At 33.8% G+C, this 17,221-nt stretch overlaps 4 non-coding genes and 2 pseudogenes across 4 annotated transcripts; all 6 read left to right on the forward strand.

Moving 5' to 3' along the window:
* The first annotated feature begins 3,493 nt into the window (after nucleotides 1-3,493).
* LOC125843424 (U2 spliceosomal RNA) lies at nucleotides 3,494-3,688 on the forward strand. The gene has a single exon (XR_007444022.1). It is a non-coding gene; the product is annotated as a U2 spliceosomal RNA (small nuclear RNA).
* A 448-nt stretch (nucleotides 3,689-4,136) lies between these two features.
* On the forward strand, nucleotides 4,137-4,299 carry LOC125843439 (U2 spliceosomal RNA; annotated as a pseudogene).
* Nucleotides 4,300-4,980: 681 nt separating this feature from the next.
* LOC125843416 (U2 spliceosomal RNA) lies at nucleotides 4,981-5,176 on the forward strand. The gene has a single exon (XR_007444013.1). It is a non-coding gene; the product is annotated as a U2 spliceosomal RNA (small nuclear RNA).
* A 2,996-nt stretch (nucleotides 5,177-8,172) lies between these two features.
* On the forward strand, nucleotides 8,173-8,368 carry LOC125843397 (U2 spliceosomal RNA). The gene has a single exon (XR_007443995.1). It is a non-coding gene; the product is annotated as a U2 spliceosomal RNA (small nuclear RNA).
* Nucleotides 8,369-8,844: 476 nt separating this feature from the next.
* On the forward strand, nucleotides 8,845-9,007 carry LOC125843440 (U2 spliceosomal RNA; annotated as a pseudogene).
* Nucleotides 9,008-10,325: 1,318 nt separating this feature from the next.
* On the forward strand, nucleotides 10,326-10,521 carry LOC125843418 (U2 spliceosomal RNA). Its single transcript, XR_007444015.1, has one exon. It is a non-coding gene; the product is annotated as a U2 spliceosomal RNA (small nuclear RNA).
* The last annotated feature ends 6,700 nt before the right edge of the window (nucleotides 10,522-17,221 follow it).

Here is a 17,221-nt window from a genome sequence, read left to right on the forward strand (position 1 = left end):
CACAGGTATTCAGGATCATCAACAGGAGATTCGTTGATACATCCGGGAGTTCCAGTTAGCTATGACAAGCCTCTTTGCTTCCGGAGGATTTCATTTACCTTTCAGTTGTATCAGTTGTTAGGAGGTCGTGGGTCTTGTCCCGGCTTCCATCTTTATCAGTTAGAGGCTTCATAGATAGACAATAGAGTTTCAGAAGTGTCTTCATTTATTTTGTTAAATGTTTTGAAGAATAAAGTTGCTTTTTATGGCGAGTTGTATATATATTCTATTATACAGAGTTTTCTTTTGAGTTAAAGATTTGTAAAGTTGAGTTTATAAACTCTTATTCAGTTTTAAGCTCTTGTATGCTTAAGTTAGTATTTCGCTTGGAGTCAGCCAGGATGAGGGTTCGCTTGGGGACCAACAATGGTCTTCGAGTGCCGGCCACGTCCAGGGTGTAGGCTCGGGGCGTGACAATTTACTCCCTATGTCTCAGGGATTACGCCTCACCCTATACTACATAAAACGTCTCGCCTCATGCCCCCGCCCTGTTGCTCCCCGAGCCTACACCCTGGACGTGGCCGGCACTCGAAGACAACTGCTGGCCCCAAGCGAACCCTTGGTCTGGCTTACTTACTCAGCGGAAGACAATATTCATGTCTATAATGATAAATGAACTTAACTGAACTGAATAACAAAATAACTGAGAATGTTTTAAAGATTAAACATTCAACTTGGCCAAAATTGGCAACCCAAGTCTTAACAATAAGAAAAGATAATGAAAAGATTCAAGGACTAACATTTGACTGTCTATGAAGCCTCTAATAACAACTAAGATGGATTTTGGGACAGACCCCACAACATCCTAATAAACTAAACTAGAAAGCAATGAAATGGATCCTCCGGAAAGCAAGGAGGCTCACCAACAGACTCTGAACTGCTTACTGGATCAACGATGCATCAGAATGCCGATCCTAGTTATATGTGTCTGCATCATAATAAGATGCAGGCCAACTGACATCAGTACATTAAATGTACGAGTATGCGAGTTGGAAAGCTAAAACAACATAGGCTTGAGAGGGAAATCTGAAAGAAACACTTACCTTGGCTCTTCACAACTCATGAATACTTACTGAACTCATTTCAATATAAAGCAGTTTAAACAAGTGCAACATAAAGAAAAGTTGTTTAAAAACATATTGTCAACTCTGTGTATATACAAGGATACAACATAACTCTGAAATGTATGTAAGAATACAATAAACTAATATATATAAAAATACAATAACTTATGTGGGAGTTTCTCTAACCGACAACCATCACATAAGAGTTATAGTGATGATACAACGATCTACCTCACGCTGCCAGCACATCCTATACCCGGCCAAAGGTATAGAACCTAAACTGCCTAATGGATCCACTAGTCTATTGCAAAAAGGATTCCTCTAAAAAGTATGACCCTTTTTCTAACCATGATGGCTACATAGTTCTATGGTGACGTGAGTTATCTAAACTCATGCTCGTCCCCAATTCGGTGCTCAACACTACTCCCAAAATATACTGGCTCTTATATTTTAAAAAAACATACTTCTTCTGTGATTTGAGATTAGTGTTCAAAAACTTAGCTTAAAGGCTATCTTGGAAAGCAAAGTTTCCCCTCTTGCTTCATTTAGAAAGCAATTTCTTTTTCTGAAAACTTGCCTGAAGGCTCTTTGGAAATCTCAGTTTCCGTTCTTATTTAAATGTGAAAACAATTTAAATCTCTTTGGGAATACTTAGTCCCCATATACTTTTGAAGAAATGAACTTCAAACTTTACTCTTTACTTTTTACTCAACTTGAACTTTAAGTCTTAAAGCAAAGTTAAAACATTTGGAAAACTCTAGGAACTTATCTTGACTTGACTCTTACTTCTCTTGACTTTGATCTTAACTTTCCTTGAATTGGATTATGGATTCAAGGTTCATTATCTCATGTTTATGGATGATTTCATGATGTTTAGATGTATTTTAGAGTGTTAGAATCAACTAGGAAATATAGGTACATCACTTAGGAACTAGTACGAAAAGGTGGGGGAAGAATGGGGTAAACTGGCGTCCTTGGCGCTTTGAGAGGCGTGGGGAGCCAGAGCACAAACTTCAGAGCTGAAGTTGTGGCGCTCTGGCTGGCGCGTCACCCCAGAGGCCAAACTTCAGACTCTGAAGAGGGGCGCTCTGAGAGGCGCGGCGCCCCAACCCCTTGCCCAGCAAACTCTAACTTTTCTCCTTCATTTTTCCTCTCTAAACCCTCTAAACTCCTATGGTTCTTTCCCCAAACACTAAGGATCATTAGTGCCCTCAATACCCAATAGATTTAACTCGAAAAACAACCCGAAAACACGAATCAAATCAACACTGGGCATTCAACAATCAACCAACAAGAATTCAAAAATGTTCTTCAAGAACTTCACTTCTTAACATGTAAACAACTCCAAATCGCTGAATTGAAACAAATTGGTGTGTGGGTGAACTAACCCATCACTAAAAGATCTCACATACCTTAATAGGGATCACCCCTGACGAATTCCATTTCAAACGCTTGACGTTCTTGGCAAAAGCTTGGCTCTTATCCTTTCTTTCTTCTTTTCTCTTTTCTCCAAGCCCTAAGTGTTCTTAAATTTACCAAAAACTGATTTAGGTTCTGTTTTTACCCCAATAAACCCCTAAAATCGAATTAGGAAATAACTTAGAGAAAAGACTACTTTGTCCTTCCCTCAATCCAACAGCCCAATTTCCGAAAGGCATATCTCATTCATACAATGTCAAAATCGTGTAATCTCGGAGACGTTTAAAAGATCTCTCCAAGCGCTTTCCAACCATATCAAGAGCTACTACTAACTCATCCTGAGATAGGAGTTATGGCCGTTTGAAAATGGCCAAAACTCACTTTCTTAACTTAGACAAAATTTTCAGATTTCCTTATTGTTTTTTACCTTTCTAAGAAATGCAGTACAACTATAATACAAAAATAGCAATTCAACCATTGCAATGATGCCTCAATCCTGAATTAGTTGGGTTTTGCATATAAATTCTCAACATCAATTCTATTCCATCTTCACCAAAAAAATTTCCAAACTAAATAATTTGTACAATGAAACAAACCAGAGATATTGGTGGTTTTCAATATCGATTGTGGTTTTCGGTCCATTCCACCATCATGAAAATCTACAAACCACGTAGATATGGATAATCGAGTTCAACAAAAATATAAGAAAATGAAAAGAAATCACTTGATACTTCTCCTCTTGGAAGATATTGAACATAATCACTGCTGATTTTTATCAATAAATAAATACAATCCATCGACGAATCAAAAAAATAATCAAAAACTTTGTTTCCATGGCCTTAATTTTGATAGATGAACTTCTTAGAGTCCTTCTAATTTTCCAGACACATTTTTATCCCACACTGCCTAGAAAGAGAGATTTAATTTAACAAGTGACATATAAAATATCCCGGCATAACACATGGAAAAGCATACCTTTCTCGGCCTTTTGGCTAAGATCAAGTGTAGTATCTGTTCTTATCAGTTTAATATCTGATATGTGAGTCATCAACTCACACGATATTAACTCTGTTTTTTAAGGGGGAGGTTCACCACGGTAGCTTGCTATCGGGACCTTCATGAGTCACCCTGGTGTTGCACTACTGCCTTGGCCTGGCTCACCCCACCAATACTAGTTCTAAAAACCTTTTTTTTCATAACAGTACACAATTTGTCCCTTCTAATTTGGGGAAGTTTGATCCATAAGAGCTACTGAACTAATATTAGTTCTTTTCTTTCAGTAAGTTGTACTGTGCTACTCCTAAAGATAAATGGTGACCCTATATATGGTTTTAGCAGAGTCAATTTCAGTATGATCCGATATATAATTGGACCAAATTCAATGTCAGATCTTGTAATCTCTAACAACATTAAAAAATAATAATGGAAAAAGAGACTCAGATGCACTATTTTGTCGTCTAATATCAAACACAAGGTGAGCACCCAAAGTTCTCACTGACTGCACAATTTATCTTCACAGCACTCAGATAATGCACTAGCCAGGAATCGAACCAAGACTGTACAGTGGCAGGGTACTATTCTACCACTAGACCACTGGTGCTTGATGTTTTAAAAATACCATTTTACTAGATCAAGTGTAGTATCTGTTCATATCAGTATATTACATTATACTGACTCTATTTTTTAGGGGATGTCCATACGGTAGCTTGCTATTGGGATTCAGGACCTTCAAGCGTCCTCTGGCATTGCACTAGTGTCTTGGCTTGACGCACCCCCACTAAATTTAGTTGTAAAAGCTTTACTTTACATTCTCACTTATCAATTATTTGGGAATTATAAAAGGTTATTCTCAAATCTCTAGAGTATCAAAAGATTCAATTTGTGTTATGAATCGACAAATCTTTAAAGATTTGTGAAAAATAATTTGTGTTTCTTATTAGTTTTCAATATTGTTCACAACAGAGGAATATGAGGGGAAGGTCCATCACGGTAGCTTGCTATCAGGACCTTTAAACATCGCCTAGGTGTTGCACTACTACCTTGGCTTGGTGCACCCCACCAATTCTAGGTTGTAAACATTTCTTTCAATTGTTTGTTGAAGGAGTTTCTTCGAGATCCAGGACAAAGATATTAGTACTTGGGATTTTTGTGAACTTATTATTAACCTTTAATGGTGGAAAATGTTATGTCAACAAATTGAAATTTCCATTTCTAGTTTTCTATCTTATTTTGGAACTATTTTGCAGCCAACAAAACGTAAAATATTGTCTCATTCACTACTATTTGATCGATGGAACTATAGACGATTAATGGGATTGAATTAGTTTAATATATAAAACCAGAGAAGATGATTACTAGCTTAACATATAGAAGCTCTTCTAGTCCCATACTGACTGGAAAGAGAGATTTTATGTAACAAAGTGAATATAAAATAGCCCGGCATAACACATGGAAAATCATACCTTTCTCGGCCTTTTGGCTAAGATCAAGTGTAGTATCTGTTCTTATCAGTTTAATATCTGATATGTGAGTCATCGACTCACACGATATTAACTCTATTTTTTAAGGGGGGAGGTTCACCACGGTAGCTTGCTATTGGGGCCTTCATGAGTCGCTTTGGTGTTGCACTACTGCCTTGGCCTGGCTCACCCCACCAATTCTAGTTCTAAAAACCTTTGATTTCATAGCAGTACACAATTTTGGGCAGTTTTATACATAAGAGCTCTCTATGCCATTGCAAGTTGCACATTTTAATTAAAATCAGATATGAACAGCTATAACTTATAAATCTTGAGAGTTAGACTAATGTTTCAACCTACCATTTGGCACCTTTTTTTTTCAGTAAGATGAACTGTACTACTACTAAAGATAAATGGTGACCCATAGTGTGTAAAATACTAATGAATTCGATTTCTCAGCTTGTAATCTCCAACGACATTTAAAAATGATTGTGGAAAAAGAGAGGGCTCAGATGCGCTGTTTTGTCGTCTGTTATCAGACAAGGTGAGGACCCAAGTTCTCATAGACTACGCAATTTATCTTCACAGCACTCGAATAATGCACCAGCCGGGAATTGAACCCGGGTCTGTACCGTGGCAGGGTACTATTCTACCACTAGACCACTGGTGCTTTATATTATAACTATCCAATGTTGAATATGGAATCAACACTGGCTAATTCAATTAGTGTTACTATGAAGGATGATCCATTGGGGAAATTTCGTCTATGTTACGAGTCTGAGAATGACACAATCGATGCTCCAATGATTTAGAAATGTGGATTTAGAGTTGTCGCCTTCGAGCACATTTGCACAAGTGGAGGAAGGTCCATCACGGTAGCTTGCTATTGGGATCTTCAATCATTGCCTTGGTGTTGCACTATAACCTTGGCCTGGCGCACCCCACCAATTTTATTCCAAAATTTTAGATTATTTCAATTGATATGTAATAATGTTCTCTTGTAAAGAATTCTATGAATCTACAAAATATTTTTGTTGTCGTGATGTTGAACATCAATCGATATAACAAAACCTGCATGAGGTGCTAACATTGTTGATGACTTGAAACCATTTCATACTACATCTATCTCAGAATGTTTTCGATGATGATTTTTTTTAAGTATCAAAAAACAAAAGAGAAGGCTCAGATGCGCTGTTTTGTCGTCTGATATCAGACAAGGTGATGACCCAAGTTCTCATAGACTACGCAATTTATCTTCACAGCACTCGAATAATGCACCAGCCGGGAATTGAACCCGGGTCTGTACCGTGGCAGGGTACTATTCTACCACTAGACCACTGGTGCTTGATGTTTTAAGAATTCCATTTTTTATAATTACTCGCAAAGTATCACCCCTAAAATATATGATATCAATAAATTGAAACGTAAGATTAAGTGTAGTATATATTCTTATCGATATAATAATAGTAGTAAAAAACTACTGAGGTCGATGGGGATGACGATTGCTCTTATGACTAGTTTCCCTACTTAAACTACATCGTTGTGCCATGCGACCTAGAGTAATGCCCATTTCATTTCTACGAAGCCTAGTATTGTTGACTCCAGAAGTTTTCAAATATTGAGTATTACAATCAAATTGAATGGAAAAGGTGGCCAATATGCCTCATCGCCCAATGGAAAATTGTAGTTCTAAGAGCAATACTCAATTGCAGTTTCAATTGAGTATTGTTTTTTTGAAAAAAAAAAAAAATTTATTTGTATGAATTTCTCGTTAGATCTAAGAGCATCACTATATATGAAAAATAACAAAGATGTCATATTTAAAAATAAAAAAAATAAAAAAAAGACATATTCAATTGCAGTTCATGAACTAAGCCACAATTTTTGTTATAAAATTTTATTAGGGTCCATCCATAATGAGGCAAACTCCAATTTTTTTTAAAATAAAATAATGTTGTGATTCGTTGAGTTATGAGCGTACTCTAATTTTAAAAAAAAAATAAAAAAAAATGGTCCAACTAAGACAAAGCAGAACGTCTACGTTTCTTTTTTTATGAACATGTTTTCTGCTCACCAAAAACAATTGCATCCATCATTTTCCTGAAATAACAAAACAAGAAACAACTGAATACCAAATATTTTGAAGTGAACAAATAAATTTTTTTACCTTTGAACATGCACAACTCCAAAATTTACGACCAAGATTTCTTGAAGTCCTGATGTTTTCATTTTACAATACTCTTTGCATTTACAAATATCTAGTTCAATTGAATATACAAACTTTCCGGATTATTGAGACATGTCTATCAAATTTCAAAAATCATATAAAAAAAGTAGAAGATGAATGAGAAAATGTGGAGTGAATAACACATATTTATTGTTGAAAAAGGAGATATAGCTTCATGTGAGGAAGAAAGAGACATAGATTCACGTGAGGAGCTAGTAAAAAGAATTATAGTTTGCCCATCTGTGGGCGAACTACCTTTAAAGTTATGTAATATTATTTTGGATGTATTTGGAGTTAACAGAGATGACACTATTAAAAGATGGTAGTTATAGTTCGTCCATAAATGGGCTAACGGTCCGTTTTGGTGTGTGTTTTTAGAGAGGGTCCTTTTTGGTGTTAGGGTTCAAAAAGTGTCCATTTTGGTGCTGGACTCCTCAAAAAATAGCTTTTAGATCACATGCATAAACCCCGTATCTTATGTGACGACATTCCTGATTCTATCACGGATAACATAATGTTAGATTTTTAGCAAAAGGTAGCTAAATTGATGAAATAATATTTGGGAAGCTCTCAAAGAATTAAACTAACTTGACAAGTAACCAACAGTTAATTTCAGCAAAATTGTTGAAACTATTATGCAGCCAACACCAGTTATTTCGAACCATAGTTCTTCTTAAGTTTTAATAATGCTCAATTCTCGAAAAAACATCTAATAAATACCGAAAGCAAAATTGTTGAAAGTATTTTGCAGCCAACAAAACGTAAATTGTTTCATTCACTGCTCTTTGATCAATACTTACTATATTATAGACGATTAATGGGATTGAATTAGTTTTATATATAAAACCAGAGAAGATGATTTCTAGTTTAATATAGAAGCTCTTCTAGTCCCACACTGCCTAGAAAGAGAGATTTTATGCAACAAGTGACATATAAAATAGCCCGGCACAACACATAGAGAATCATACCTTTCTCGGCCTTTTGGCTAAGATCAAGTGTAGTATCTGTTCTTATCAGTTTAATATCTGATATGTGAGTCATCGACTCACACGATATTAACTCTATTTTTTGAGGGGGAAGGTCCACCACGGTAGCTTGCTATTGGGACCTTCAAGAGTCGCCTAGGTGTTGCACTACTGCCTTGGCCTGGCTCACCCCACCAATTCTAGTTTTAAAAACCTTTTGTTTCATAACAGTACACAATTTGTCTCTTCTATATTCCATTGCAATCCACATTTGAATTAAAATCAGATACTGAACTATATATTAGCTATAAGCCTATAACTCATAAAATCTTTAAACCAATGTTTCAACCTAGCATTTGGCACCTTTGTTTTTTTCCAGTAAGATGTACTGTACACTACTAAATATAAATGGTGACCCTATATATAGTCTTACCAGAGTCAATTTCAATATTATTTGATATAATAGTCGGATCAAATTCAATTTCCCAATCTTGTAATTATATAAAAATGATAATGGAAAAACAGACTGCGCAATTTATCTTCACAGCACTCTATAATGGACCAGCCAGGAATGCACCAGACGGGAATCGAACACTGGTCTGTACTGTGGCAGGGTATTATTCTACCACTAGACCACTGGTGCTAGATGTTTTGAAAATTCCATTTTAAGTAGTTATTCGTATAGTACGATCAAGTGTAGTATCTATTCTTATCGGTATATATCTTATACCAACTATTTTTTAGGGGAAGTCCGCACGGTAGCTTGCTATTGGGATTCAGGACCTTCAAGCGTACTTTGGCGTTGCACTACTGACTTGGCTTAGCGCACCCCACTAAAACAATTGTAAAACTTACTTTACATTTATCACTATCATTTTTTTTGGAAATATAACGTCATACTCAACATTTTGAAATCTCTAGATGACCAAAAGATTCGATTTGTGTTATTGATTGACAAATCTTTGAAGACTCGTGAAAAAATAATTTATGTGTTTCTTATTAGTTTTCAATATTGTTCACAACTAAGGAATATGAGTGGAAGGTCCATCACGGTAGCTTGCTATCGGGACCTTTAAGCCTTGCACACCCCACCAATTTTAGGTTGTAAACCTTTCTTTCAATGGTTTGTTGAAGGAGTTTCTTTCCGATCCAGGACAAAGATATTAGTACGTAGGTTTTTTGTTAATTAACCTTTAACATTTTTGGAGCAAGATCGATACGTTACGTGGAAAATGTTATGTAGGCAAAAAATTGTAATTTACCTCTCTTGTTTTCTATCTTATTTTGGATTGATGAACCTTAGGAATAGACAATGGACCTCGGTAAACTTGTTATGTCCAGATGACTTTTATAAGCCATCTGTATAATTGATCAACTTGTTGCGGGATAAATGAGGTTTGCTCAAGTGGTTGAGCATCTTCACATCAACCTGTAGGTAGACGGTTCGAGTCATGTAGTAGGGTAAGTGACATTACTATTGATCCTCCTGGGGTAGGGTCGGAAAAATAACTTCTTTTTGAAGAGCATCTTGATACTAAAAATCTTCTTCTCTGTCAGTAATGCAGCTTAGGAATAGGCAATACGACTCATGTTAGCACTCACACAATGCAATGCACAAGCCAGGAATCGAACCACTCTGGTGAAAATTTATACTGCATGATTAGTGAAAATAAAATAAAATTTAGATATATAAATAGTTGAGTCCCTTTGATATAAGGAAAAGGTCGATCTGTCGAAGCCTCCAATTTAAAGAGGGCCAAAAAGTAGCTTTTTTAGATCACATGCATAAATCCCGTAACTTATGTGACATTGTTACTGACCGCATCACCTCTTAAAGCTAACCTTTGTTTCTTCATAGCAGAATGTTAGATTTTTAGCAGAAGTAGTAACATAACAAGTGATCTACTCTTAATTTCAGCAACATTGTTGGAACTATTTTGCAGCCAACAAAACGTAAATTGTTTCATTCACTACTCTTTGATCAATGGAATTATAGAAGATTAAAGGAATTGAATTAGTGTAATATATAAAACCAGAGAAGATGATTACTAATTTAATATATAGAAGCTTTTCTAGTCCCATACTGACTGGAAAGAGAGATTTAATGTAACAAAGTGAATATAAAATAGCCCGGCATAACACATGAAAAGTCATACCTTTCTCGGCCTTTTGGCTAAGATCAAGTGTAGTATCTGTTCTTATCAGTTTAATATCTGATATGTGAGTCATCGACTCACACGATATTAACTCTATTTTTTAAGGGGGGAGGTTCACCACGGTAGCTTGCTATTGGGACCTTCAAGAGTCGCCTTGGTGTTGCACTACTGCCTTGGCCTGGCCCACCCCACCAATTCTAGTTCTAAAAAACTTTTGTTTCATAACAGTACACAATCAATTGAGCAAAAAGATGGAAATCAAGATCACTTTGAAGGAAATCATATTCATCTTTTTTTTTAGATAATAATACTTTGGTGACTATATAATAATTTTTCTTTTAGTGTGAAAATCATTTTTACAACAATTGTATTTATAGAGAAGTGAAGACGATCCAAAAAAAAAATAGTCTATGTAGGTTCTTAAATGTAAAACCCCATTTTTCTAAATCAGTCACTATAATTACTCTTATTTAGAAATGACAATTAGAAGGACTAACACTGCATTAAATTAGTTGTACAGCGTGCAAAGAATTTTGTACATTAACTTTTAACTTTATTAAATTAGTTGTACAGCATGCAAAAAGAATTGTACATTAACTTTTTAGAAATGACAGTTGGAAGTACCTACGTGTCTAATAGCCAATCAAATAAGCCCACAAAGCCCAAACTATTGGTGTTGACATAAAGTAATATAGACTAATAAGATAAAATTACGAAATTATCCTTAAAAGAACAACCAAAAGGACTAACACAACATGAAATAATTGTACTATAAGTTATGAAAATTGTACATTAACTTGGGCTTATTTTACTTTTTTGCGGTGCTTTACATAATTGTTCCATTCCAATGCACATTTGAATTAAAATCAGATACTGAACTATATATTAGCTGTAACTCAAAAAATCTTGAAACCAATGTTTCAACCTAGCATTTGGCACCTTTTTTTTTTTTTCCAGTAAGATGTACTGTACTACTAAAAATAAATGGCGACCCTATATAGAGTCTTACCAGAGTCAATTTCAGTGTGATTCGATATATAATCAGACCGAATTCAATTTCTCATCTTGTAATCTCCAACAACACATAAAAATAATAATGCAAAAACAAAGGCTCAGACGCACTATTTTGTTATCTTTTATCAGACAAGGTGAGGACCCAAGTTCTCACTGATTGAACAATTTATCTTCACAGCACTCTATAATGCACCAGCCGGGAATCGAACCCCGATCTGTACCGTGGCAGGGTACTATTCTACCACCCCTAAAATTTTGATTATCAATAAATTGAAAACGAAATATTAAGTGTAGTATTTGTTTCAACCTAGCATTTGGCACCTTTTTTTTTTTCTGTAAGATGTACTGTACTACTACTAAAGACAAATGGTGATGCGAAGAAATCTTTAGTGAACAACTAACGCTACACAACATTTATAATAGAAAAGAATGATGGATAACAAAAAAGAAAGCGGCATAGAAGCAAGAATTATCAAACTACTTTTGATACGAAAAAAGATTTTGAATAGTGATAGACTTGAAGTGAATATCAACAAGAGTTGATGCCTCTATACTTTTGTTTAAGAAAAATGCTCATGAATATTGACAGTCTTGTGAAGTGGATATCAACAAGATCTTACACAATTATGTATTAATTTTATTTTTCCTTCTATTTTTAACTATGAAAGTCGTAATGGTACGTGTATTGTATTATTTCTTTCTTTCTTGTGTGTCTTTATGATGTCTCTTAAGTTTAATTTTTATGCCAACTTCTGATTGGTGTAAGTTTATAATTTCTTTTAGTTCAAATTAGTATTTTAAAATGCTAGAGTATATCCTAAAGAGATACCACTTCCTCACGAATTTATCTTAATTATGGTTGAAATTCTGCTTAAGTATAAATCAAATTTAAAATTTATAATTATTTTCTCTTGGTTCAAATTCGTAACATAATTATGTTGAAAAAACTGATAATTACTAATCAAATTTTAAAATTTATAATTAATTGCTTAAAAGAAATAAATCTTAATGATTAAAATATATTCTTTATTGGTGTTTGTTATGTAAGTTATAAAAACTATCGAGAAAAATGCATGCGTGAAAACTTTTTAAAAAATTATATACGCAAAAAAAAATATATTTATATTATTTAAAATAATTGAGACATGATCATTATAAAGAAATGATATTACTTTCTTTTTCATCGTAAGATCAAGCTGTATTAATTTCATATGACTCCATAATAATTGTTTATTATATTTCTACAAAATTCAATTCATTAAACATAATTACGATTCATATTTGGTTAGAGAAGGGTGGAAAAATCGAAATGAATAAAGTCAAATTTAATTACGTAAATACATGATATAAAGTATTAACTAATATTAGTTTGTTTTATACTGAGGGAATTATAAATTAGTGCTAGACTTATCACAAAAATTTAAAATAAAAAGACGATGTATGTATAGGTAGTCAAATATATATTGTACGGATAAATACGTACGTAGAAATTTCCACGATTAAAACATTACTCGCTATTTAATTGTAACCATTACTTATTACAATAAAAATATATTAATTATAATAAACAAACTCAATATATCTAATCTATTCTTCAAAGTATATTTATTTATTTCTTCTTCAGTTGCTTATTTTTTACTTTGAAAATTGTATATTTATGTTATTTATTTTGAAATCGTTATAAATTACAAGAAAGTTCCTTCACTTCAAAAAAAGATGATTACACGTAAAAAAAATAATGTTTTTTCCCATGGAACCAAATTATACATCTACACATTTATAGGAAGGTATAATATAATTATTTCATTTTATATTCTTTTCATGTAAGAAGAAACCCTCAAAAGTATTTAAAATCTTCAACTAAAATTCACACACATACGCACGCACATGCGCGCACACACACACATACAAAAGATAAGATACAGACATTATTATATATATAATACCGCTTCTATTTAAATAATATTTAGTGTATTATTTATATTTTGCATGATCTCGCGAAGCGGGGATGAGTTCACTTGTCTAAAATTAAAGAACAAATATTATTATCATTCTTAGTGTTGAAGTAACTCTTTTTTTAGCACTAGTATTGATTTAATTTTCATTTGAGTTTTGTTAGAGTTACTAATATCTATGGACTATAACCTTTATTGGACCATTCAAAATTCAACTCTCAAAAACTAGAAATAATATGATAATAGATAAAAACTATGAAAAAGTATAAAAAAAATATTTTTAAAAATAATACAAAGTAAATACTTTTATGTATAAAAAATTACAATTTTAAAAATTATATATATAATGTCGGGTTGGTTTGATCTCGAATTGACATTTTTTTTTAGATAAAACCAAACCAATCAAGTATAGTTGTGGAATGGACCGAAAACCACAATTGACATTGAAAACTACCAATATTTCTTTTTTAAGTTTAAATCTGGACTCATGCTCCATTTTATTAAATAAAAAATGGGCTCCTAAACGGATCTACACATAAATATACCAAAAAAAGAGATGGTCGACCCAAAAGTGGTCAGACCAGGTGAATATAAAAGAACCCTAAATGATAGGGTTTTATGATTAGTGCTCTCCTCCTCTTCTTCTCCATGTTCTCATCGCCTCTGCGGCGATGTTCTCTCTTGTGCTCCCCAATTGTAGCTTCTTCCCCCTTTCGTTATGGGGGATTAACATTCCCCACCTTGATGTTGTTGCTATTGTTTTTGCTGTTGAGATCAGCTTTTAAAGGTTCAGTTTTTTAGCCATCTGGCTTCTTCATTGTTTCGTTTTTCAATTGACTCTGCTTTTTGTTTGAAGGTGTACTACAAATTATTAATTATTGGGAAAAATGGTGGAGATGGAATAAAATTGATGTTGAGATTTTATATGCAAAATCCAACTAATTAAGGGTTGAGGTATTATTGTAGTTGTTGAAATCCCATTTCTGCATTATTACTATACTACATTTTCTTAGAAAAGGAAAAAAAAAAGTATAACGTACTAGCTAGGCTAATCTTATTTGCATCAATTTCAGGATCCAAAATAGAGTAGAAAATCCTAAAACTGCCAGCAACATTACGTGTGAAAAAGAATTCAGACTCCCTTGTTCTAGTCTGACCTCAAGTTTGGAACCTTCTATTTCAGGAGACAAATGCAACTCTTTGGATAGCTACAAAAGTTTAACTACTGATGATAATAATACTAATACTTAGTTTCATTCTATTTTTTTCTCCTATTTAAGATTATGATGATATATGTTGAATTTGATCGGTTAAGTGTCCACTCTTTCGTCAAATTTCCTTCTACGCCTATATTGACTACTTGTTTTTATGCCTTTTTAGTCATTGTTCTCTAATTTGGCTGTATAGCGTTGCTTCAATAAATTAATTATAGGAAGAAGGTAGTTGAATTTGCTTAATAGAAATATTAAAGAAAAGGCATTTCATAAGGTTTGTTTAACTCAAAATTATAAGAGATTTATAGAAATTAGGTGATACACTTTCTCATAAGATTAGTGTAGTAATTGCTCATGGACTTTAAAGATGTTGTCAAGTCATTACATTGAATGAAGAACTGAATGTTGTCATTACCAATATACTTCCATTTCCCCCTGAAAATATATCAATTAAACCTTAACTAATTAAACTTAATATTCAGGGAGCAAGTATCATCTGTTTGTTTGGTGAATCTCACGAAATTATAAATTGGAAAACCTACATGAGGACCTATTTGGTGGAAGGTAATGCAGAGTTGTGAGATTCAACCTTTTCTGTTTCTCTTGCTAATCCTAGTGAAAATGATTTAACTAGTACATTGACTCGCACAAATTTTAATTAATCACCTTACTGTAATTTTTGATATATTAGAAGCTTAGACTTGGTAATGGCAGGATTTGTGTTGAGTGAGGCTCAGAGTATTATTGCTCTTGATCTCTTTTACCACTAAGAGAATCAGAAGGCTCGAATTAATAAAAATACAAAAGAGCATGTGAAGATTAGGAGAAAACTGATGTTTGATTAGGTGGTTGAATGACTGGAATTTAGATGTAAACAGAGTTTTGGCCGAGGTTTTGAAGCTTGGGCAAAATGGACAACATTGATCAAAAGGAAGAAGTGGTTGTCCACTTTTCCCAAGCTTCAAGACCTCTGCCAAAACTCTATCTACTACCAACTGAAATTCAGACATTCAACTACCACTCAAACAATACTCTTCTCCTAATCTTCATATGCTCTTCTACATTATTAGTTCGAGCCTTCTGATTCTCCAACTGGTCAAAGAGATCAAGAACAATAATATTATGAGTCCCACTCAACATAAATCTTCCCGTTACCAAGTCTGGGCTTCTAATTATATCTCTAATATATCTAAACTTCTAATAAGGTGATTCATTGAAATTTGTGAAAGTCGATTTAGTAGTTGAATCCTTTTCACCAGCATCAACAAAAGAAACAGAAGAGGTTGAGTCCAACAACTCTTCATCACCTTCTACCAAATGAGTCCTCATGTAGGTTTTTCAATTCATGATTTCGTGTGATCCATCAGACAAATGATACTTGCTCCCTTAATCATAAGTTTCATCAATCAAGATTTAATTAATATTTTTTTAAGGAAAAAATGGAAGTATACTGATATCATCACAATCTGAAATGGCAGAGAAAAAAAGGAATGAAACTAAATATCAGTATTATTACCATCAGTAGTTAAACTTCTATACATATCTAAAGGGTTGTAACCAGTGTTTTCAAAAACGTTTTTTGGGCGAGTCTTAGGGAGGAGCGTACCAAAAACGCTATGGGCGCAAATTGATAAGTCCTAGAATTTGGGACGTAAGCACTAAGCATAAAATCATAAGTTCTGGGTGTAAAAATGTATGCCCTGAGTGTTCTGAATTATTATTTTTTTATCTTTTTTTTTGCTTTAAATCATCCTTTTTATTATTAGTGTAGTGATATTTCTCAAATAGTAATTATAATACTTTTTTTTCTTCATTATTGCCTATTAATATCTATCTCAAATAAAAATCATAATACTTGTAAAATCATTGAACTTTTAATTTTACTTTTGCTTATTTTCGTAGTAATAAAATTTTAAAATTGAATATACATGAGACTATGCCCCGTAGATCCATTGGACTTACTCCCTATGTCTCGGGGATTACGTCTCACCCCATACTACATAAAACGTCTCGCCTCATGCCCCCACCCTGTCATGCCCTGAGCCTACACCCTGGACGTGGCAGGCACTCGGAGACCATTGATGGCCCCAAGCGAACCCTTGGTCTGGCTTACTTACTCAGCGGAAGACAATATTCATGTCTATAATGATAAATGAACTTAACTGAACTGAATAACAAAATAACTGAGAATGTTTTAAAGATTAAACATTCAACTTGGCCAAAAGTGGCAACCTAAGTTTTAACAATAAGAAACTAACATTTGACTGTCTATGAAGCCTTTAATAACAACTAAGATGGATTTTGGGACAGATCCCACAACATCCTAATAAACTAAACTAGAAAGCAATGAAATAGATCCTCCGAAAAGCAAGGAGGCTCACCAACAGACTCTGAACTGCTTACTGGATCAACGATGCGTCGGAATGCCGATCCTAGTTAGATGTGTCTGCATCATAATAAGATGCAGGCCAACTGGCATCAGTACATTGAATGTACGAGTATGCGAGTTGGAAAGCTAAAACAACATAGGCTTGAGAGGGAAATCTGAAAGAAACACTTACCTTGGCTCTTCACAACTCATGAATACTTACTGAACTCATTTCAATATAAAGCAGTTTAAACAAGTGCAACATAAAGAAAAGTTGTTTAAAAACATAATGTCAACTCTGTGTATATACAAGGATACAACATAACTCTGAAATGTATGTA

Source organism: Solanum stenotomum, chromosome 10, assembly GCF_019186545.1.
Source record: "Solanum stenotomum isolate F172 chromosome 10, ASM1918654v1, whole genome shotgun sequence".
NCBI lineage: Eukaryota > Viridiplantae > Streptophyta > Magnoliopsida > Solanales > Solanaceae > Solanum > Solanum stenotomum.